The following is a 24,062-nucleotide window of genomic DNA, read 5'->3' on the forward strand; positions in this document are numbered from 1 at the left end:
CCCCAGGAAGTCCACAGGGACACTTTTCCCTTCATCTCAAAAATTTACCTTCTCCTTTCTCCTGTATTAGAACCCTATTTCCTAGACCCCTCATATTCAATATTATTTGCTCTTTTAAATTTTTATTTATTTATTTTTTGGCTGAGCTGGGTGGCTTGTAGGATGTTAGTTCATCACCAAGGATTGAACCTGGTCCCTGGCAGTGTAAGCACCAATTCTTAACCACTAGACTGCCAGGAAATCCCCAGGAATATATCATTTTGTAATTTCTAGAGACATATGTCTTTTTACAGGACATTTGTTTAGAGTGGCAAAAAGAGCATGTTATTAACAGACCCAAATATTCTTCATTTCTCTAATAAGAGGTCAAAAGCAGATAAACATATGTTTGGTAATTAATGTTTCAGTATTTTCTCTTCTTTTGGAAATGATGTACATATTCAGTGCTTGAGTTGTCATGAAAATTTCATGAGACACTAAAAATTAACCTTCATTTAAAGTTGTTTTTCTTGTTGACAAATCCAGCAAGTAGCAAAAATCACAGAAGTAAAGAATCTTAAAATTTATACATTTTTTTTTTCTTATCATATTGACATACATTGAAGAAATCATTTTTTAAAAATTCAGTTCTGAAGTTGAATTTATAATTTTATCACATCAAGCATCTAGTAGAGACAACATATTTGTTATCAAGCTTATTTGACAAAGCTTAATTTATTACAAAAAATATTTATTCAATTATTTGGCTGCACCAGATCTTAGTTGTGGCATGGGGGATCTAGTTCCCAGGCCAGGGACTGAACCTGAACCCCTTGCATTGGGAGCTCAGAATCTTAGCAGCTGGACCACCAGGGAAATCCCAAGACTAGTCTTAATTTATACAAGTGCTTCTATTTTCTTTAAGCCAGTTAAATAGAGCTTTTTCACAAGTTTTTAGGAATATATCAAGAGGGAGAAAAATATCCCATATACATAACATACATATATAGATAGACATATAGATAGATACAAACAGGGATCTTTTTTTTTTTTTTTAATTTTTTTATTAGTTGGAGGCTAATTACTTCACAACATTTCAGTGGGTTTTGTCATACATTGATATGAATCAGCCATAGATTTACATTATTTCCATCCCGATCCCCCCTCCCACCTCCCTCTCCACCCGATTCCTCTGGGTCTTCCCAGTGCACCAGGCCCAAGCACTTGTCTCATGCATCCCACCTGGGCTGGTGATCTGTTTCACCATAGATAGTCTACATGCTGTTCTTTTGAAACATCCCACCCTCACCTTCTCCCACAGAGTTCAAAAGTCTGTTCTGTATTTCTGTGTCTCTTTTTCTGACAAACAGGGATCTTATAGCTTTCATTTAAACATTTTAGTCACATTTCAGGTACAGTAATACAAAACTCAATAGCTTATAAAAGAATGTGCTCAGTCACTTTAGTTGTGTCCAACTCTTTGAGACCCCATGAACCATATCCCACCAGGCTCCTCTGTCCATGGGATTTTCCCAGCAGGGATCCTGGAGTATGTTGCCATTTCCTACTATTGAGGATCTTCCTGACCCAGGGATGAAACCCTGCACCTCCTGCATTGTGGGGGTTGGAGGGGGTGGGGGGTGGTGCTTTATTACTGCTGAAGCCCTGTAGGGAAGCTTCAGGGAAGCCCTGTAAAAGAATAATTGGATCGAAATGGTGTTTCTGGCAGATAGAACAAGTTAAATTTACCCACTGAGATGGCTGACCCCTTTTACCAAGATTTGTGGATAAGACTTTTAAGATTTTTATTTGCCTTTAAAAGATAATCTTATGGAGGCTGTGGACAAAATCTAGAGTAAGGGAGCTTATGGAAATATCAAATAACAGTTTGTTTTTAAAATCTCTCTTGCTATTTTATTTTCCAGTCCCATGTTTGCTTTAGGCAACAATTATCTCTTTAGATCTTAATGTTCAAAGATATGGTAAGCTCGATATTTCCAAAGTACTGAGAAAGAATTGTAGGGTTTATCTAAGAAGGAACTCAGGGGCATGTTTGCCTATTATCAGAAATCTAGGATAATTCCTATGACGTTTTTATTTTCTTTAACAGTACGATAGGCTAGTTCAATATCTCAGTTTTTAAAAACATTTTTTGTAGCATAGCCCCCAAATACAGGAAAGTCTGGAAATGGTCAGGTATGCTATAGAGTAACAGGCAATACATCAAGCCTTCTTGTGCATTTCCTGGACCTTTGTCAAAGCTCTTTCCTGGCTATTTATATTAATGTAAATTTTACACCTGCTTGAGTGACTTCTGTAGTCCAGATGTTTATTCTCTGATCTTTTCCTAATCTTGTTAAGAATGTGTTTTGTTTTTTTCCTCACACCAAAGTATTCTTCTATAGCTATCTTTTTCCTTTCTTTCTTTTTTCTTTTCCATCTGATCTTCCCATTGGTAAAAATAGGACATTTGTTTAAAATATGAGCTCTCTTAAAAATCCCTTTAGGTATAAAAGTTCAAATCTTCAATATACCTGTTTCAATTGTGACTCCAAACCACTGAGTCTTTTTATGACTTAAAACCAATATTAGGGCTTACCCATGGACATGAGAGGAGTCCCTTAAGAAATATAGCCCTCTTGAGATGCAGAGCCTCTCCAGAGAAAGCTGAAGAAAGCAAAGATCTTCCATGTCTCAGGTGGCAAAGAGACCTCTGTCTCAGAAAGTGAGACTCCTAAAACCACTGATCTCCTCACCCATGTCACTAGAACGGTGATACTGGGTTGAGAGTTCTCCCCTCTAATCAAGCAGGGAAGGTAGAGGCCATAAAGGCCCCTTATGCATGTGGACACTCTATTAAGACAAACTGCCCTGAGAGTCAGCATGGTTGGACAGAGAATACTGCCTGTCACTTCATGTCTTAGGCTCCCAGCTGGCTAGCTGGCTAACTGCTGATGCAAGCCTGACAGACAACCTGCATCCCACAAGTGGCAGAAGCCAGAGGGAATATTCTCACTAGTTACAAAGCCAAATTCTCAGGATACAAAACAAGACAAATGGAGATTCTCATCTTATGGTTTTTCATCCTTATGACAAATGACAGAGACAAAGGAAATCATGACTCCTTCTGGGAGGCTAAGAATCAATAACCACAGGTGTTGATTACCAAAACCAAATTCACGAGTCATAATTTAAGATCTATTTTCACAAAAGTTTTTTCCTGCCTCTGTGAATTTGGAAAGGAAGAGACAAGGACAAGCTTTATCCTCCTCTTGTGACTGTGCACTCTAGACAGGAAACTGGAAGACTGACATGGTAAGAATTCTTATTTTCTGCTGGTCTGTTTTATCCCATATCTCCACAGCAGTCTCCAGAGAGAATGGAGTGTTCCAGCCTTTCACTGTCCCATCCTCATCACTAGAAACTGCACAGGAGGAAACATGTGTTTCCCTTTACTTTACCATTTTTGGCTTGGGCTCTGTAACAAAACCCAGACTAACAAGAGAAAAGGAAACAAGTTTATTAACATGTACATCTCATGTATACTTGGATTTCCCTGGTAGCTCAGATGGTAAAGAATCTGCCTGCAATGATGGAGACTCAGTAGTTCCATCCATGGGTCAGAAAGATCCCCTGGAGAAGGAAATGGCAACCCACTCCAGTATTCTTGCCTGAAAACTCCCATGGACAGTCCATGGGGGCGCAAAGAATTGGAGACGACTGGGCGAGTAACACTTTCACTTTCTCGTGTATACTTATGAGAAATGAAGGGATAAGTAACTCAGAGAGGAGGCTAGAATTTAGATTTACAGATCATTTTAACCAAAGAACAGCATATATTTAGAGGGGCGACTAGAAAGAGGAAAAGAGTACTAAGCATCTGAGGGTTCCGAATTTTGGAATGATAAATACATTAGAAAGGGGGAAAAGATAATATCAAGTCAAATTGCTGTTTTGTAGAATCTTTTGGTGCCGTCTTGGGGCTAATAAGTTGGTGGTGATTAATTTATGCACAAATTTATGTTCTGCTCTCAGGAAGATAGGAGGAGGGCAGAGAACTTGTCTAGGATGTGCTTTTTCAGCTCAAAATAATCCTTATGCCAAAGGGGAAGATTTTGGAATGGCATATTCTGTTATTCTTCTGTAGGTTTACTATACAGTTTCCTTGCTTTACAATGACCCTTTAAGTTCTAACGTGGAAATGTGAAGAAAGCATAGTTAGAAAGGAGTTAGGAATGTCATTCATGTGAGGCTTATTTATCATAGTAAAACATTGATTTATTAATTAAGAATTTACAGTAGACACCAAAAGAGTGAGTATAGGAATCTGGCTGAACAACATGGTGTGGTGCTCTATACCAATCAGAACAACAGGCCGTGTGTCATGTTCTTGTGGAAAGTGTATATAAAATAATTTTAAGTGAAAAAGATGAAGACAACTTATTGAAGGCGCATAAAAACCACTTAATGTAAATGCATGTTAATCAAAGATGGGAGCTCATTTTCAGTTGACTAAAATGTTCATTCAAGTTTTTTTTTTTTTTCAAGTTTTTTTTCTTTATACTTGTTCAACTTCATAAAAATAGGAGGAAGTTCCTCTTCGGGCAATAGTACTAACCCCAATTCTACCTGAGCGATGTCTTTATGCAATGTCATTTCATTATTTTCTGCACGTTAATTCTTAGGATATCAGAATATCTCTCTTCAAACATAAGAAAGAAAACTGTTCAAGTACATGGACCAATAAACTGCTCCTGTTTTCCACATCTCAGAGGGCGGAGCCACCGAATCTGTACAGTGAGAGGGAAGTGAAAAGATGTTAAATAGCAAGTCCAGCTCACCCTGGTCAGTCTGGACGTCTGACTTCTCAGGCAACATGAAGGCTGTCATTATCCTGGGGCTTCTCCTCCTTTCTGTAGCTGTCCAAGGCAAGGTCTTTGAGAGATGTGAGCTTGCCAGAACTCTGAAGAAACTTGGATTAGATGGCTATAAGGGAGTCAGTCTGGCAAACTGTAAGTTAACTCTTCTTCCTCCTTACAAATAGTTATCCATGTGTGGAACAGATACTAATAGAGCATAAATAATAGGAAAGGGACTTTGAGTGAATGGCTTGTTTCTTTCTTGGAGGGTTTGTACATTTACAGTGGTTAAAAACAGCAACTTGTTTCTTTAGAATCCAATGCACCAGGGGAAGGATTGAGGCATAGGAGGTGCAAATCTGTATCATTTTAAGCATGTTAGGTGCAACTGTACTTGTCTAATGCCACTAAATTTGCCAGGTGGTACAAGTAGGCTGACAATAAAAATATCTCGGCACCTGTGATGTATTTGTCAAGTGTTTATCAGGTGTTCGACTCTAGCCAATTTCACTTTGGAACTTGGGTTCTGCAAGCATGAGTAAGGTAGTATTTTTCTCACTTTTAACCCCCTTACCATGATGTTGAGTTTTTAACAGCAAAGTTTTAAAAAATTACTCTGAACTCTCAAAACAGGGACAGTGGGAACCTATTTCCTCTCAATTAATATCTACATAAGGATCCCTGAAATGCACCATGAAATGATATTTTACTATTCTGACTCTCAGTTCAGTTCAGTTCAGTTGCTCAGTCATGTCCGACTCTTTGCGACCCCATGAATCACAGCACGCCAGGCCTCCCAATCTATCACCAACTCCCGGAGTTTACTCAAACTCATGTCCATCAAGTCGGTGATGCCGTCCAGCCATCTCATCTTCTGTCATCCCCTTCTCCTGCCCCCGATCCCTCCCAGCATCAGGGTTTTTTTCCAATGAGTCAACTCTTTGCATCAGGTGGCCAAGGTATTGGAGTTTCAGCTTCAGCATCCTGCTCTGACTCTAGTCCATTAATTAATTTTCATTTTCTTCCACAGAATTCAAAGTGCACACTAAAGAAAAGTTACTGTGTATTTTAGTCCATATTTGTCAATGTCATCACTGTAGTTTTCAGATTGAATTCAGACATTTCCCCTCCATAATTATTTTTGAATGAATGAGCCAAAGGCTAGATAGATGGATGGATGACATACTCTTTTCTATTTTATGATTCCTTTGGTCTGGATTCTAATTTGATACCCAAGTTTACCTTTAGGTATCATAAGAAATTTTCTTTCTCCAAGAAATTCCTTATTTTTCCTAATAAATATTTTTAAAAATAAAAGTATTTTTCCATTAGTTTATACATCTGCTGATAATGAACAAACTCATTCAACAGCTCTGTTGATTTTTCTATTCTTGGCTGCATCTTACCTGAGGGATGGGAATAGGGGAAGAGTAACAGGAAAGGAAGAAATAGCTATTTTAATGTTTTTAAAAATATGTTGTCTTGTTTCATTTGTATTACCAAATGATTTGCTAATAAAAGCATTCTCTTAAGGGAATTTTTAACATGAAGGTGAGCACTAAACTTATAAATTAAGTTGTTACTAAAATAGAATTAGTTAAATAGAACTGATAGGGCTATGAAGTGTAAGTCATATTATATTGCTGTTTATAATTAAAAAATACATTTATTTTCAGGGTTGTGTTTGACCAAATGGTAAAGCAGTTATAACACAAAAGCTACAAACTACAATCCTAGCAGTGAAAACACTGACTATGGGATATTTCAGATCAACAGCAAATGGTGGTGTGATGATGGCAAAACCCCCAAAGCAGTTGACGCCTGTCGTGTATTCTGCAGCGGTAAGACAAGATGATGTTGAGAGATGGCTCAGGCCCCATCTGGTTATACCTATAAGATCAGAGATTCAGTACAAATGAAAATGTCTTAAGGAGTTCATCAGGGACCTAGAAAAATTCCACCTGAACTTCTAGAACCTCTCTATTATCCTCCTCATAATTTCTTAAGTAAAAAATTAACAAGCTGGTATCATAAAATGTTGCTGTTTGCTAACCAACAAGATTTTCTGGAATGACCTGTCATATTATCATAACTGGACTTGTTGATGCTTGTAAAGAACAATGCCGTTCCTCTTACTTACCTGGTTTGAGGAGGAGAGGGTAATTCGATTAATATGGTACTTTTCTAATCTGCCCTGCTTTATTGGAAAACAAAGGATTACTAACTAACCAAAGAGGAGGATTTTGTGTGGTCCTTTTAAAAAATTTGTTTTTACCTTTTATGATTAAATGTTTTAAATATATGGAAAATTAGAAACATTAATATTATAGCCTTCGATATGTTCATGTACTGTAACAGTTATTAACATTTTGTCATATTTATTTGTCCTATGTATATAAACTATATATATATATATGGGTTTTTTGGCTGAGTGATTTAAAGTGAATTATTCACGGTGAATAGAAAATTATGACCTTTTATTTCTAAATTCTTTAGCTTGCATCTCCAAAATGTACAGTTCTTGTATAAACGTTGTCATTCTGACAAGTCAATTTATAGATCTGTTGAACTACGGTGAAATAAATATACTACTGAGTTCCTTTTAAAATAGACATATGGAATCTTTAGTGCATAAAATATTGGAGAACTAATGCAAAAATTGTTAAATTTTTACATACTAAAATTCCTAATAGAAAAGATTAGTCTAAGAATACTCTTTTGTATGCAGTTAATTTACATAGAAAATATTTTTTATATAGTAATCTTTAGTCATTGAGTAAAAATTGTCTCTACCCCGAGATTTATGAACACTGGTAATTTTTGGAATTAAGCTTCTTTCAGAATATACATCACTCATGTGCATGAATATAAAACTATATTATGCACATTTGTACACACATACAAACATGTAAGCAATGTGGTTCAACAAAAATGAAATTGTACTAAATTTTCTGCCTTATAATATGCTCTTTATTGCCCAAAATTATATAATTAGCAAACACCAATCTTTATTATATATCAAGATGAATAAATTCCACTAAATATATATTCTATAATTTATCAATCCAATGCACACTGTTAATGCACTTAGACTGTATTCCCCTTTTATTTTCCCCTATGAATCATTTTGTACACACATCTTTGGGGACATCTTTTATTATTTCTTTAAGGTAAACTTCCACTAATATTAACAGAAAGTGAAAGTGAAGTCACTCAGTCGTGTCTGACTCTTTGCAACCCCATGACCTGTATTCTACCAGGCTCCTCCATCCATGGGATTCTCCAGGCAAGAGTATTAGAGTGGATTGCCATTTCCTTCTCCAATTACAGAATTGCTGAGCAAAAAAATTGCTAGACCAGTTTCTGCTTGTTTGTTTTAGTTTTGTTTTGATTTTCTGGTCCCTAGTAAAAGAGGACCTTCCATCACATTAGTTAATAGTTCCAGAGCTTCCAATGACTTTGGTAAATGAGAAACAGAATGCTTTATTTCATGCCAAATAGGATGGAAAAAGAAAGAGTTCTCCCCCAACATTCACAGATACATGGACTCATAAAAAACAAGATTTTGGTTGTTCTTTCCTCAGCCTAAGAAAACAAAGCTGATCGAACTTAAACTTATAATGAAATTTCTATGAATGTTGTCTTCATTTCTTACCATCTCCTTTTCAGAATTAATGGAAAATGACATCGCCAAAGCTGTAGCATGTGCAAAGCAGATTGTCAATGAACAAGGCATTACAGCATGGTATGTTGTTTCTGTTTTTTGGGTTTTTTTTCTCCCCTATTCCAGTTCTACTGAGATGTAATTGGCATACAGCACTGTGGAAGTTTAAAGTGTACAGCAAAATGACTTGACTTACATACACCATGAAATTATTGTCACAATAAGTTTAGTGAACATCTATCGTGTCATATAGATACAAACAAAGAAATAGAAGAAAAACTTTGTGTGTGTGATGAAAAGTCTTAGGCTTTACTCTCTTAACGATCTTCATATACAATGTATATCAGTGTTAATTGTATTTGTCACCACATACATTACATCCCCAGTATTCACTATCTTATACCTAGAAGTTTGAAAGACCTTTGACTGACTTCATCTAATTCCCCACCCTCACCCCCTCCCACTACCGCTACCTATGATAACCACACACTGACCTATTTTCCTGTGATTTTGTTTGGATGTTTGTGTTTGAAGTATAATGGACTTAACGCTATGTAAGTTCCTGTTTCAGAGCATGGTGTGTGTTAAGCATGAAAGAGGAGATCTGGGGACTTGCCCGGAGACCAGTTGATAAGACTTTGTGCTTCTAATGCAAGCGGTGCTGGACAGGGAACCACATGCCATTCGATGCGGCCGAAAAGATCAGGGGAGGATGGAGAAGTGGGTTTTGTTTTTTTTTCCCATTTATTTTTATTAGTTGGAGGCTAGTTACTGGGGTTTTTGGTAGTGCCTCTGGGCACCCAGGATTTTAGCTTCCTACCTAACTACCAGGAATCTTCCCCAGTATTGGAGGGGTGGAGTCTTAAGCACTGGACCTCCAGGGAAGTCCCAGGTGAGAGCTGCTTTACCCTACTGTTATGAGAGAAGCAAGGGAATGTATTCCCAAAGACCAAAATATGCTACTGAGGACTGAAAATTGCAGCCATGTTTGTGTGTTCAGTCAGTAAGTCATATCTGACTCTTTGCGACCCCATGGACTATAGCACACAGGCTTCCCTGTCCTTCATTATCTCCTGGAGTATGCTCAAATTCATGTCCGTTGAGTTGGTGAAGCTATCCAAGCATCTCATCCTCTGCCATATCCTCCTTCTTCTGCCTTCAATCTTTCCCAGCATCAGGGTCTTTTCCAATGAGTCGGCTCTTCAGGACACCTGGTCAAAGTATTGGAACTTCAGCTTCAGCATCAGTCATTCCAATGAATATTCAGGACTGATTTCCTTTAGGATTGATTGTTTGATTTCCTTGCTATCCAAGGGACTGTCGAGAGTCTTCTCCAGCACCACTATTCAAAAGCATCAGTTCTCAGGCACTCAGCTTCTTTATGGTCCAACTGTCACATCTGTACATGACTACTGGAAAAACCATAGCTTTGACTATGGGAACGTTTGTCATCAAAGTGATGTCTTTGGTTTTAAATACACTATCTAGGCTTGCCACAGCTTTCCTTGCAAAGAGCAAGTGTCTTTTAATTTCATGGCTGAAGTCACCAACCACAGTGATTTTGGAGCACAAGAAAATAAAATCTGTCACTGCTTCCACTTTTTTCCCCTTCTATTTGCCATGAAGTGATGGGACCAGATGTCATGATCTTAGTTTTTGAATGCTAAGTTTTAACCAGTTTTTCCACTCTCTTCTTTTACACTCATCAAGAGGCTCTTTAGTTCCTCTTCACTTTCTGCCATTAGAGTGGTATCATCTGCATATCTGAGGTTGTTGATATTTCTCTTGGCAATGTTGATTCCAACCTGTGATTCATCCAGCCCAGCATTTTGCATAATATACGCTGCATGTAAGTTAAACAACAGGATGACAATATATAGCCTTGTCATACTCATTTCCCAATTTTGAACCAATGAGTTGTTCCATGTAAGTTTCTGACTTTTGTTTCTTGACCCATATACATGTTTTTCAGCAGACAGGCAAGGTGATCTGGTATTCCCATCTCTTTAAGAATTTTCTACCGTTTTCTGTGATCCATACCACGGTTTGCTTGTATATCCATACAGGGCTTAAGCGTAGTCTATGAAGCAGAAGTAGATGTTTTCTAATAAATTCCCTTGCTTTTTCTATGATCCAACAGATGTTGGCAATTTGATCTCTGGTTCCTCTGCCTTTTCTAAGCCCAACTTGTACATCTGGAAATTTCATTTCATGTAGTGCCGAAGCCTAGCTTGAAGGACTCTGAGCATAACCTTACCAGCATGGGAAATGTGCTATGTAAAATGTGGAAGGAGCACAATTGTATGATATTTTGAACATTCTTTGGCACTGTCCTACTTTGGAATTGGAGTGAAAACTGATCTTTTTGAGTCCTGTGGCCACTGCTGAGTTTTCCAAATTTGCTGACATATTGAGTACCACACTTTAACAGCATTATCTTTAGATTTATGCTGAACAATGTATTATATAGAAACAGTCTATTTTAACTGAATCAAAATCTTATTCTGTTATTCCTCTGTTTATTTTAAGGGATTTCTAGGGGTTTTAAAATTCTCTCTCTTCTATCAATTCCTTGTCATATCTTGAAATTATTTTGGAATTAAATAAATGTGGAATGCACTCTATAGCTGTGTTGTGGACAACACAGGACTCAACATTTGTGTTCAGCATTCTGTGCTCTAGTGAAGGCTTGGGGGAGACGTGAAGTCCTTGGTATACATAGCTCCAGTTAACAAACAGTGATACTTGGAACTGTCTATAGTCTCTATTTCATGTATTGATAAGCTATTTTGTTCTGCCAAAGAATCTGAATATGTGTATTACCGTATCACTATGTTTAAGTCTTATTACCATATGTTTCATCTTTCTTTACAGGGTGGCATGGAAAAGTCACTGTTGAGACCATGACATCAGCAGTTATGTTGAGGGTTGCACCCTGTAACTGTGCGGTTATCATTCTTCAGCTCATTTTGTCTCTTTTTCACATTAAGGAAGTAATAGTTGAGTGAAAGGTTATACCACCATTCCTTCAGACAAATAATATTTTTATAAAAGCAGGAGCATATGGTCCCTCTTCTAAGAGGCTTAATGTTTACCTGGTGTGTTAACTGTTTGTTAATAGGCCTACAATATTATTCAGTATGCTAACAGAACTAATGTTGGAAAATATTTGTCTAAACTCTTAATTATCAAATATATCTCCAGTACATTCAGTTCTTAATCAAAAAAAGATCACTTATACATCTTGCTGATCATGAAGGAATATAAAGAAGGATTAGATGACCTGTTTCTTTTCCTTAATTATATTACCATAGATTCATGCATTATGACTAAATTCAGATGAGATAGCCAGTTTTGAAATAATTGCTAATTAACCATAGATATGAAATGATGCATCTGTAAAAAATAGAGACATTTTCATTAAAAGCCTTGCAATTCATACCTTGTCTGTCTTTGTTTAGAGCTATTTAGTATCTCTGAAGAATGCATACATATATATTTGGGAAAAAATGATATTTAATATTTGCAACATCTTTATCTATACCCAAACAGATGGATGGATATTGCTGGAGAAAAATCTATGAGCATGCTGACAGTTCTTATAATTTTTTTTGGCTGAGCTGATCAGCTTGTGGGATCTTAGTTCCCCAACCAGGGATTGAATCCACACCTTCAACAGTGAAAGATCAAAGTCCTAATCACAAGATTGCCAGGGAATTCCCTTCAGTTTTAATTTATAAACATAAACCTCAAATGGGCACTCAAGACTGTCTGGTGTTCTTAGTCACTTCTCTGCAATCCTGTGTTGATGTTGGCACTCTCCAAAATGACTGTCACTATTTACTTGTCTCTTTTCAAATTCCCAGCACACACGCCAATTACTAGCCTTCCACACTCTGCTTTCAGTAGATGACCTGGCTTCTCACATTACACTGACAGAACAGAAGCAACTCAGACAAAATTCTCCCTTCCTCACCACCATATCAGAGCTCACGTCTCTCCCTGGGCCCACCCTCCCTCTCTTCCCCTTTATCACTGGGATGAAGGACCTCTGTTCCCACAAATGGCAGTGTCTCCACATGCAGTCTTCATCACAGCCCTCTCACCACTCCAGTTTAGGCTGAGTGTTTCCTGATCCTGAGTTTCTCCCTCTTTGCTGGATCACCCCCATCACTGTATGAATGGCTCTGGTATCTTCCATCTTAGAAAGAACTCTCCATGGACTCTATATAACCCTCCAACTGCAACATCATTTTTGACTCCCTTGTTTACGGCAACACTTCTGGGATGACATGTCTATATTCACCCACTCCACCTCCTCACCTCCCTTTCAGTTTTCATCTAATCTTAATCTGACAGCTGTCCTTACTTAACTGAAAATGGCTCCAACCTGACTCCTTCCAGGATGCCCTGGGGCTGATTCTAGTGATCACCTGATTTCTGTTCATTCTATCCTACTTGATCTCTCAGCAGCATTTGACAGGGTGAACCACTTCCTACATCTAGAAAATTTTTTCTTCCTCAGCTTCTCCTCCTTTACATCCTGTGTCATTGATAGTTTCTTCTTAGCTCTTCTTGACTGCCTGTTTCTCTGCTGTTTACTTTTAACTGTGGGAGTGCCCCAAGACTCAAGCCTGTAACCATTTGATAGACGTGTTTTATTCATTGATCTGTCTCTTCTTGCGGAAATATAACTTTCAAAAGAATAGAGTCCTTCCCCTTTTTCTAGACATTGAAATAATCTCAATTTCCCCCCAAATTTGCAAGTACTGTATAGCCTTTTATGTTTTCTGAACAGTTTGAGAATATACTGCCAACATGATGTGCAGTGGCTCTGAATTCATCAGTGTATAATTCCTACATAACCCCAAAACATCATCCAAACCAGGAAGTGAACACTGACAAGTTAGGACCACCTAATCATCAGATCCTATGCAATTTCATCAACTGTCCCATTAGTCCTTCTTAATTAAAATGTCTAATTCTGATTCACGTGTGATATTTGTTTGTCCTGTTTTTCAGTTTCCAGCAATCTAGATCACTCTTCACCTCTTCCTTGACTTTTATGGCTTTAACCCTTTTGAAGACTTCAACCAACTGTGGTGTAAAATAGTCTTAAGATTTTCCTGATATTCTCTGGGTTGGATTAGTTATGCATCTTTGGCAGGGATACCATAGAAGTAATGCTGTGCGCATCTTGCTGCACCCTTTCAGGTGACATTCAGTTTTGAAATGTTCTATTACTGATGATGTTCTCATTAGTCATTTGATTAAGGCGATGCCTGCAAGTCACCTCTGTTGTGAGGTATTTGGGAGAGGGTGAGGTACTTTGAGAATTTTTTTTCCTTATCAAAATGTCAATTTACATTTTTACTTATTATATCAGTATGGACTCCCAGCTTCCTACATTACTCCAATTATTAAGTATCATAATCCATGGCTATCATTTATTTTGAGGTTCACATTGTCCCTGATTTGGCCATGAGAGCCTCTGTAAGATCGCTTCTATGTCACTTTGACTTGTCCCCATCATTCTTTGGGTACTTTTTTGTTTCCTGATGTAAGATGTTCTAATGCTCACCTTCTTCTTTTCCTATTTCAGCCTGGAATCAGTGATTTCTCTCATGAACCCATATTTTAAAAAACAGCTATAGGCAGTGTAGTCACTGTTCCCAGGCTCCATCAATGGTCAGAGCTAGAGGATATAGGTATTTACATTATTTTTATCTATTTAAATTGAATTCATATAGTATCTCCAATATCAATCTCACACCACAAGGTCAATTCTAAGTTTTTCCTTTTGCAGGTTGGTAACTCCCTTGTATGACAGAGAGAAACTGGGCACACGTGGTCCTTAATATCCTTAAGGTGCACTGTGAGCACATGCACATATTTTATCTATTTGCCTGTTTGTAACCATTCTCCCAACACTGGTGCACCGTGGAGTTGATGCTGTCCGCTTAGGCTTTGATACCCTTCACTGTGTCACCCCTCCTTCCACATCCGGACACCTTTTCACACTGTTACATCTCTGACACACCATCTGGGCTGCTGTCCTTGCAGGAAATAGGGCAGAACCCCTTTACCCGTGTTTACACCCATATCCCAACTACCTGGCACTGTGCCTATAACATGATGAACAATAAATATCGGTTGATTTAAAGAATCTCTGAAATTATTTGGCATATTCCCCCACCCAGGGAATTCTGAGAGTTTTCTTACTTTACAGTCCCACATGATTCCAGCACAGCAGCTTCTGGAGTTTCAAGGGCCAGGTTTCAAGTCTATGTGACCAGCCTTGGGAGGACAGCTTGGAGGGGTCCAAGATTCTGGGACCATTTTGATGTGAATCAACAGGAAAGAATATGGGTTTATTCATATAAGGATATCCAAAGGTGTATGGAGAATGAGTCAAGGTCGGGGAGAGAGACTTGAAGAGTGACAGCTCAGATGCAGAGACAGGATATGTCTAAGAAGCACCAGGACTGACCCGTAACAATGGCTGCCTGAGGGAGCAACCAGAGAATAGCACCAGTTGGCCTAAGAGGGAAAGCAATGCTTACGGCCGATCTTCCTTGTTTTTTTTTATGTCATATCTTACTTATAACTGCTATTTTAATATAATCAGGTTCCCAAACCAAAAATTGACCCTTATTCTGAGAATGAAGTAACAATCAATATCAAGGTTTCCTCATTTCTAGTTCAGTTCAGTTCAGTCATTCAGTCGTGTCTGACTCTTTGCAACCCCATGAACCACAGCACACCAGACCTCCCTGTCCATCACCAACTCACAGAGTTCACCCAAACCCATGTCCACTGAGTTGGTGTTGCCATCCAACCATCTCATCCTCTGTCCTCCCCTTCTCCTCCTGCCCCCAATCCCTCCCAGCGTCAGGGTCTTTTCCAATGCGTCAGCTCTTCACATCAGGTGGCCAAAGTGTTGGAGTTTCAGCTTCAGCATCAGTTCTTCCAATGAATATTCATGACTGATTTCCTTTAGGATGGACTGGTTGGATGTCCTTGCAGTCCAAGGGACTCTCAAGAGTCTTCTCCAACACCGCAGTTCAAAAGCATCAATTCTTCGGCGTTCAGCTTTCTTCACAGTCCAACTCTCACATCCATACATGACCACTGGAAAAACCATAGCCTTGACTAGACAGACCTTTGTTGGTAAAGTAATGTCTCTGCTTTTCAATATGCTGTCTAGTTTGGTCATAACTTTCCTTCCAAGGAGTAAGTGCCTTTTAATTTCATGGCTGCAATCACCATCTGCAGTGATTTTGAAGCCCAGAAAAATAAAGTCAGCCACTGTTTCCCCATCTATTTGCCATGAAGTTATGGAACTGGATGCCATGATCTTAGTTTCCTGAATGTTGAACTTCAAGCCAACTTTTTCACTCTCCTCTTTCACCTTCATCAAAAGGCTCTTTAGTTCTTCACTTTCTGCCATAAGGGTGGTGTCATCTGCATATCTGAGGTTATTGATATTTCTCCTGGCAACCTTGATTCCAGCCTGTGCTTCCTCCAACCCAGTGTTTCTCATGATGTACTCTGCATATAAGTTAAATAAGCAGGGTGACAATATACAGCCTTGACATGCTCCTTTTCCTATCTGGAACCAGTCTGTTGTTCCACGTCCAGTTCTAACTGTTGCTTCCTGACCTGCATACAGATTTCTCAAGAGGCAGGTCAGGTGGTCTGGTATTCCCATCTCTTTCAGAATTTTTCACAGTTTATTGTGATCCACACAGTCAAAGGCTTTGGCATAGTCAATAAAGCAGAAATCGATGTTTTTCTGGTATTCTCTTGCTTTTTCGATGATCCAGCATTTAAAAGAAACTCATTTCCAATGTTGCTTAGTTTCACCTCAGGATAGGATTTGAAATGCAGAGTGATATTCCAGATGGTAACTGAGCTCTTCCAGTAGCACTAATTATAACTGAGCCCTGAGTACATCTCTTGCACTTATAGTTAGCAAACTTATTTTAAAAATATTTTCTGAGAAGTTGCTAAAGGGAATTATGAAAAGTTATAATCATGAGTAATTAATGTCATTCACAGATACAGTTTTTAGTCATATGCATGTCTATTATGCAAATTATATCTTAAATCATTTTTTAAAAAGTGTTGTTTTTTAGTCACTAAGTCATATCTAACTCTTTGTGACTCCACGGACTGAAGCTAACCCAATTTTATAAATATAATATAAGTATTATATTATATTAAATAAAAATATGAGTTTTGAAATAAAACAGCAGCAACAACAGTAACAAACAGACACCTGAATCCAGTATTTACAGAGGGGAGAGGTTGGTTAGGAGAGAAATAGCTGATGTATGGCAGACACCATCAGAATATTGTAAAGTAATTATTCTCCATTTAAATATACAATTAAATTAAAAAAAAAAAAAAGAAACGAGGCACTGGAAGCTTCATTCACTAAGAATTTTTCTTTTTTTTGGCAATGCTTCGTTGCTTGTCAGATCTTAGTTACCTGACCAGGGACCCAGAGCAGTGGAAGCACGAAGTCCCAATCACTGGGCTGCCAGACAATTCCCACACCAAGAATTTCTAATCATATACCATAGTTACTCATGTTGTTTCTCAGGAATCCTTAATGCTGCCTTTCCCCCTCCCTATATCTATTTCTAGAAATAGAATGGAATCTTTAAAAATTGGAATTTCTCTATATTGTTGTAAATTTTAGAGAAGTCACACTGTGATATGAAGCTTCACTTTTCTAAGTTAGGACCTTATAGCTCCAGTCCAGATGCTTTTTTTTAAGATGAAAGTTCACAGGATGCAGCTTTCCACCAGACATATGGACTTGGGATTTCAAGCACAACATATTAAAAATTTGGACTTATCATATCCATGCTAGCCTCCTCTAAGTTTATTCACTGTCCAGTATTCCCCGTAACTGCCTGCAGCAACTCCCAAATCAAGCTTGCTTTCCCCCCTCTATGTTGTACTTCTCCATCCAAGCAATCAAAAAATTCTCCTGGTTCTGATTCTTTGATATCTGTCTTATCTGTCCTCTTTTCTCTGTACATCCTGCCTGCTTCTATCTTGGTCTTTCATTATTTCTCTTGTAGATTGTAACAGCAGTTTCTCAAAGAATTATTTGCAGCCCACAGTCCTCCTAAGAGACCATGAATTGAACAAAATACTAAAGATTTTTTGCCCACTTTATGACTGATGATGCACAATTCTATATATTTTCATTTGTATGTAAAACAAAGGATTAGTTATCAATAACCAATTAAGTGAGTTATTAAAGATTGCCAATATTTTGTATTAATAAAATAAAATTAGCACATTAATAGGATTTACTGATTAAAATATATCCCACAAAGAAGTCTGGCTAAATATAATGTTATTATACATCAATAGTTGAAATTACCCTTATTTTCAGAATAGAAGCCTTCATATCAGTGTCATGGTTTTAAGTCCCTGCTTTTTTGCTTTTTAACTATAATTTCCCATAAATGTAGCTTTCATCATAGTGCTTTAGGTTTATAGATACCCTTAAAGACATATATGCATTTTTATTCAAATACTAGCCATTCACAGCCCTAATGATAGAGTAAATGTATATATAATCCTATTAAGCCTTGGTTTACACAAAATGACATTTCATCCTATGACTCAGTAATTTTTTTCTCAGGAAAGCAGCAGCAGTAGGGTGAAATATCTTATGGGGTCATTTCTTCCCCCTGAAAAGTAGACTACAATCAAAGAGTCTGAAGATCATGGTCTTTATTACCATCTTGGCTTTAACTTCTGCCTTCCTTCTCCAAACACATACACACACTTCACTCTGGACAACCAAGAAGAGATCTTTTCTGCACACAAAATAGAATTGTTTCATATCTCTTGCTCAGAATATTTCAGTTTCAACATTACCTTCAACAATGATTATTAGCATATTTCATATGCTTTTCCCTTTAAGAATAAGTGAAAAAAATTAAAGTTTCTAACTTTCTTCAGAGGAAAATGTACATATACACATACACACAATATAATCTTATACAACTCAAGAGGTTTTACAAGACCCCTGAAGCCCATCCACAGATCTTCTAGGAATCCCTCACCCAGCCTATACAATTTGCAAATTGAGTCTCCTTTGAATAGTATAAAAGATCTTTTGCCTACCTAACCAAACTCTTAACTTCCTCTCCCCACTTCAAAAGGAATTTTCAGAACATATTATATTCTCGCTTATACCTCTTTTTTAAAATAAACTTTTAATTTTAGAATAGTTTGAGATTTACATTAAAGTTGCTATGATAGTGTATATTGTTTCTGTATGCACCAAACCCACTCTCTCCTATTATTAACATTTTACATCAGTATAGTACATTTGTTACAATTAATGAAAAAATGTGGTGGTTTAGTCGCTAAGTTATGTCTGACCCTTGTGACCCCATGGTCTGTAGCCCACCAGGTTCCTTTATCCCTGAGATTTCCCAAGAAAGAATACTGGAGTGGATTGCCATTTCCTTCTCCAGGGGATATTCCTGAGCCAGGGACTGAACCCTGGTCTCCTGCAGGCAATCTCTTGCATTGCAGGCAGATTCTTTACTGACTGAGCCACCAGGGCAGCCCCAATGAACCAATATCAGAATGTTATTACTAAATAAAGTTCATACTTTTTTCAGATTTCCTTAGGTTTTATGAAACTACCTTTTCCAAGATCCTCTCCAGATCGCCACATTACATTTAGTTGCTGTGTTCTTCTGGCTCCTCTTAGCTCTAACAGTCTCTCAGACTTCCCTTGTTTTTTGATGACCATGACAGTTTTGAGGGACACTGATCAGATATTTTGTCAAACGATGCTTACCTGGGATTTGTCTGATGTTTTTTTCTCATGATTAGTCAAGGATTGTGTGCTTGGAGAAGGAAGATCACAGATGTCATTTTCATCACATGGTATCTAGGATACCGCCTATCAAAATAACTTATTACTGTTGATATTAACTTGGATCCACTGCTGAAGTAGTATTTGTCAGGTTTCTCTGCTGTAAAATTACTCCTTTATCCTGCTTTCCATATTGTATCCTTGGGAAGGAATTCACTATGCACAGCCCATACTAAAGAGTGGGGAGTTGGACTCTACTTCTCCTTGAGGGCAGAGTATCCTTGTACGTTTCTTGGAATACTTTTGCATGGGAGATTTGTCCGTTCTCCTTTCCCTTTGTTTTTAAAATTGTTTTACCTCCATCAAAATGATGAAATAACAAAACACTCCCCAAATTTCTATGACTAAAGACACAGTTTACTTCTTGTTGATGTCACGATGTCCATCGTGGTTCCACATGTGGCTCTGCTCCACACAGTCACTCAGGCACTCAAGCTGACAAGACGTTTTACCGACAGGTAACTATACCTTCTGACACATACAACTTCATCAGTTGCCAAGGTCGGTAGAGAGCACTGGAGTGTTTTCACTAGCAATTAAATGTTCTCACTTCAGAAGTGACCTGTATCATTTCTACCTATAGCTCATTGGCCAGAATTACATAGTTCTCCCTAAATTCAAGGGAATAGGGAAGTATAATCCTCCCCTGTGCCTGGAAGGAGAGAGAACCAGACCTGGAAGGTTCCTACCACAAATCTGCTACCCCAACTATCCACCTAACAAAATCCTATTCTTCCTCCAGTTCTCATTCATCTTAAATGCTGTGAAGCCTTCACTGCTCTTCCGCACAGATTTCAGATCCCCCTCCTTGCTCCATCAGTCCTTTGAACAGACCAGCAGTAAACAACTATTGTGAGTGAGTGACTGAGTGTTAGTCGCCCAATCGTGTCTGAGTCTTTGCAACCCCATGGTCTGTAGCCCACCAGACTCCACAGTCCATGGGATTATCCCAGTAAGAATACTGGCGTGGGTTACCATTGTAATTGTTGGTTTGCAGAGAAAAACAATTATGCCTTTTCACCTTGGTATCCTCAGCTTTAATACAGTACCTCTTACCTAGAAAATATTCAATCAACTTCTATTATTTATCAAATTAATAACTGGAGGAAATCCTAAATTCATAATCAAACGTTACATAGGAACTTTTTCCCTAATAAAATTATTCATGCATAACTTCTTGACAATTGAAGTATAAAATTGTTTTCCTTTACTAACTTTAACGTTGAATCATACCTTCAAAGATTTTACATATATTAGCCTGAGTAATCCTGTATCTCAAACATATGGTCTTCTTTCTAATTTATTTCAGAGACCTGAGTTAACTCTTTATTTTAAAAATGATTCTGTCTTGAAAATTTTAGGTTTGTTGGTGCGCTTAATTGCTTGGTCATGTCTGACTCTTTGCAATCCCATGGACTGTAGCCCACCAGGCTCTTCTCGTCCATGGAATTTTTCAGCAAGAATATCAGAGTGGGTTGCCATTTTCCTCGTCCAAGAGATCTACCAGACCCAGGGATTGAACCCAAGGTCTCTTGCATTAACAGGCAGATCCTTTACCAATAGCACCATCTGAGAAGACCCCAAAGTAAATGGTCTTATTCCTAATTTCTTTCAGAAATCTGAGTTAACTTTATCTAAAAAGTGATTCTGTCTTTGAAATTCTAGGTTATCTTTTGTAATTGCTTTCTCATGTTGGAGAAGCACATCCTTCTGTAGTTTATGTGCTATGTGCATGCTGAGTCACTCAATCATGTCTGACTCTTTGCGACCCTGTGAACTATAGCCTGCCAGACTCCTCTGTCCAAGGGATTCTCCAAGCCAGAATACTGGATTGGGTTGCCATGCCCTCCTCCAGGGGGATCTTCCCAACCCAGGGATCGAACCAAGGTCTCCCACTTTGCAGGCAGATTCTTTACCATCTGAGCCACTAGGGAAGCTGTGGAAGCCGTGGCTGTAGTTTGTGGCTGATATTTATTTGTAAGCTTGCATTACTGCCCTCCATCATTTGTAATATCAAAACACTATTTTAACACAGGTGGTCAAGAGAGGAGTGTAACACCTTAATTGTAGGTGGAGCATATTTATATACAGGGAATTTACCAATTTTTTGAATATCTACACTATACATATGAGTGTCCTTCTTTCTGAGAAAGCAGAGGAGAAGCCTTAAAGGAGCATAAAACCTCAAGTAGCTCATCATGATGAATATAAGGACATGACAGCAAACCTCAGGATGGACAATAAAGTCATAGGTGACATGTGATTGACATACGTGTGTTACAAAGGCTGAATTCTCTGAGTTCAAAGTTGGCATGCTCTGGATGAAGAGTGGGTTGGAGGGAAGAGAAACTGGAGGGAAGAAGACTGCTTAGAAAGCCAAGTCAGTGGTCCCGTCATGAAATTCAGATCCTAACCAGATTTGAAATGCTGACTACGCAGAGGATATTTGACTTGCAGTGGACTGAACTTTTACATGAAGAAGATATTTTAAGTGCATTCACTCGGCCGTGTCGAACTTTTTGTGACCCCATGGTTTGCAGCCCTTCAGGCTTGTCTGTCCATGGAATTCTCCAGGCAAGAATACTCGAGTGGGTTGCCATTTCCTTCTCTAGATTTCTATATTTAGGCTTATTTTATTCCCATTATTTTTCAGAGAAATTAGTAGTAATGCATGTATGTATAAGTGAGTTTGTGTAAACTTTCCTATTAGAAGATAGTATACTTATGAGGAAACATAAAAGCACTTTAACTTCCTAGATGTTGAAACATCCACTCATTTTTTTTTAAGCAGGTTTAAATTTACCATTTTATATTCACATGATATTTCTGATTTACTAAATTGCTCCTTAACCGAAAATCCTTTTGGGGTGGGAGGGAAGCTCAAGAGGGAGGGGATGTATTTAAACTTATAGCTGATTTACATTGTTATACAGCAGAAACCAATACAATATTGTTAAGCAATTATCATCCAATTAAAAATAAATCTTAAAATAGAAAATCTTATTGAATCAGTAGTCAAGGAAACTACTTTCCAAAATAAATCTGCAAGGCACTGATACTAGCCCTCACCAGCTTTGGGGCCAAATCATGTTAGACTCTGTGAAAATGGTGCCATGTTTGCAAGTTCATCTTCTATTTGACTGAGTTGGAAACAGACCACTCCTATGCCAGCAACCAGCTACCTCACAGAGGTATGATATTGGCTTGAGTTGAGGGGTTGGAGTGAGAAAATGAATTTTAAAAAAATCTTAAACAACTTGGAGTGTTTCATCTTCAATTCAATGTGTACAGATAAATTGTTGTTAATAAGTTGAGGTAGGATTGCTACCATTGTAAAACTATGGTTTTTCCAGTAGTCATGTATGGATGTGAGAGTTGGGCTATAAAGAAAGCTGAGCACCGAAGAATTGATGCTTTTGAACTGTGGTGTTGGAGAAGACTCTTGAGAGTCCCTTGGACTGCAAGGAGATCCAACCAGTCAATCTTAAAAGAAATCAATCCTGAATATTCATTGGAAGGACTGATGCTGGAGCTGAAACTCTAATACTTTGGCCACCTGATGTGAAGAACTGACTCATTGGAAAAGACCCTGATGCTGGGAGGGATTGGGGGTAGGAGGAGAAGGGGACGACAGAGGGTGGGATGGCTGGATGGCATCACCGACTCGATGGACATGAGTTTGAGTAAACTTCAGGAGTTGGTGATGGACAGGGAGGCCTGGTATGCTGCGATTCATGGGGTTGCAGAGTCGGACATGACTGAGCGACTGAACTGAACTGAACTAAACTGAACTGAACTGAAGGGTAGCAATAAAAGGTTTGTTTGTCGAGAGAGGGAAAAAATACAATCCAAGTACATGACCTTATTTGCAACCATTTCTTCTCTCCTACCCCAACATTTTGTGATGTTACTAGAGCTAAATTACAGATTGAAGCCATAGCTTTCTAGCTCAAGAAAGAAATTGAATGACTATGCAGCTGCACAAATAAAAAGATCAAACCTAATCTTAAATTAAAAAGTAATGCTTAACAGAGAAATAAAATCAGAATTCTCTTCTGGAAAGAGGAAATTAAAATGGGAACATTTCGTTCTCTATGTAAACAAGATTATGCTTTATCACTTGTTTGAAAAACAATTTTTCAGTGATGAATGCCCAATTGTTATGTAAATTGAGAAAGAACCTGACCTGTATCGGAAGGGAAATATTTGCTCATAATGTGAAAAGGAGAAGTGAGATCCAGCCTAAGTTCTAATTGTATTGACCATGAACCTTTAAAGATAACAGAAATAATAGTACAAAGATAGTATGCACAAAGAGATCAAGCTTTCCTCAGTTTATCAGTTGTGCACACTTTAAGAATTTTGCTATTTAAACAGTCTCTAATTGTTCTGTGGCATTCCTGGTGTGGGATCAATCTCTTAAAGAAAAATCACACTTTAAAAATAAATACATAAAATGAGTTTGCACAACTGTATCATGAACTAAACATGGTAGATAAAGAAGTTACAGTATGTTAGGGGGTGAGAATTGCATAGCGATAGAATTCCTTCCCTTTCACTTCAACTTCAAAGTAATGTGGTAAACTGAAAAGACATTGAGATGATCTGAATCTAAATCGCAGCTCTACCACTATCTATG

At 38.0% G+C, this 24,062-nt stretch overlaps 1 pseudogene across 1 annotated transcript; it reads left to right on the top strand.

Moving 5' to 3' along the window:
* The first annotated feature begins 4,855 nt into the window (after positions 1 to 4,855).
* LOC122427577 lies at positions 4,856 to 11,941 on the top strand (annotated as a pseudogene). Its single transcript, XR_006265446.1, has 4 exons — positions 4,856 to 4,991; positions 6,515 to 6,679; positions 8,508 to 8,583; positions 11,377 to 11,941. The product of XR_006265446.1 is annotated as a lysozyme C-1-like (transcript).
* Positions 11,942 to 24,062: the final 12,121 nt, after the last annotated feature.

This window comes from Cervus canadensis, chromosome 25 (genome assembly GCF_019320065.1).
Source record: "Cervus canadensis isolate Bull #8, Minnesota chromosome 25, ASM1932006v1, whole genome shotgun sequence".
NCBI classification, from domain to species: Eukaryota; Metazoa; Chordata; class Mammalia; order Artiodactyla; family Cervidae; genus Cervus; species Cervus canadensis.